The sequence below is a fragment of the Brassica napus genome, chromosome C7 (genome assembly GCF_020379485.1).
Source record: "Brassica napus cultivar Da-Ae chromosome C7, Da-Ae, whole genome shotgun sequence".
Lineage (NCBI taxonomy): Eukaryota > Viridiplantae > Streptophyta > Magnoliopsida > Brassicales > Brassicaceae > Brassica > Brassica napus.
In genome coordinates, this window is record NC_063450.1 from 28299056 (window position 1) to 28300348 (window position 1293).

Here is a 1293-nt window from a genome sequence, read left to right on the forward strand (position 1 = left end):
GACTTGAGGAGCAAAATCGCTACATTTGCACAGGAGACTGGAGAGTCTTTCAAAGATGCGTGGATCAGATTCAAGTTCTTACAGCGAGACTGTCCACACCACGAATTTAACGAAGTGCAACTGCTGACCACTTTCTTCAGAGGTATCGCCTTGAGATATCAGATGGCTCTTGATACAGCTAGCGAAGGAAACTTCAACACCAGGAATCCGGTGGAGGCCGTGAGACTGATAGAAAATCTAGCAAACAGCAGCAGCACCAAGAACACTGACTTTGAGAGGAAGAAGTCTGTTGCATCCCTAGGGAAGGAGCAGATGGACGAAGTTAGAGCAAAGTTAGATGTGGTTCATGAGCTTCTTAGGAAGCAGGTCTGCTCAGCTGAAGGAGAAGAAGCTGTAGGCATGGAAGGAGAAGAAGATGTGAACTACATTGGAGGTACTGGATTTCAGAGGTCTCGAAACCAGGGTGGAAACAGAAACTTCTTTGGCAATGGTCAGAGGAGTAACCAGAGTACACAGTTCCAGAAACCTTTCAGCAACAACAGCAGAGGCTATGGAAACTCATTCTACCAGAATCCACCACCACAGACTCAGGAAAGCAAGATTGAAGAGATGCTTGATAGAGTTCTGGAAGGACATCAACAACTCACTGTGGTTTTCAATGGGAAGATAGATTCCGCCTACAACAGTCTGAACACAAGAATTGAGACCTTAGGGACTCAGGTGAGGAAGCTTGAAATGCAAGTGGTTCAGACTGGAGACATTGTAAAGAGGCAAGAAGCCTTGGCTAGAGAGGCAGCAGTTGAGAAAGCAAAACACCACGTAAATGCCATCATAGATGATGATTTCTGGCAAGTGGTGAAGCATGAGAAGCTTGGAGAAGGAGACTTCGAAGTTGAAAGCTCCATGAGTTTCGGCGGATCACATTGGTGTCAACCGATGTCAATGGATACACATCGCTCGACAGACCATGACGAAGATCGATCGACAGATTACTCTAAACATCGATCGACGTCATCTGCTGAATCGACTGCGGAGTGTAGTGCAGTTCGAATCATGACTCATGAGGAATTCGCAGAAAAACATCCTCACCCACCCTCCCCTTTCTACGTCAAAATCGATCGACCGCATGAGCCAGCAGTCGACCGACAGAGAGAGACCGATATCGATCGACCCCCTTCACCTCCCATCGATCAACAGGCACCTCTCACCTACAGAGTGCAGTTACCATCTATTGATAATGACCGAATCAACGCACTCAGACCACCACCTAAACCTTTAGCAAACCCACCAGAA

The 1293-nt window shown here is 47.1% G+C and overlaps 1 non-coding gene across 1 annotated transcript; it reads right to left on the reverse strand.

The window, feature by feature from the left end:
• On the reverse strand, positions 1-107 carry LOC125590949. Its single transcript, XR_007326946.1, has one exon. It is a non-coding gene; the product is annotated as a small nucleolar RNA R71 (small nucleolar RNA).
• Positions 108-1293: the final 1186 nt, after the last annotated feature.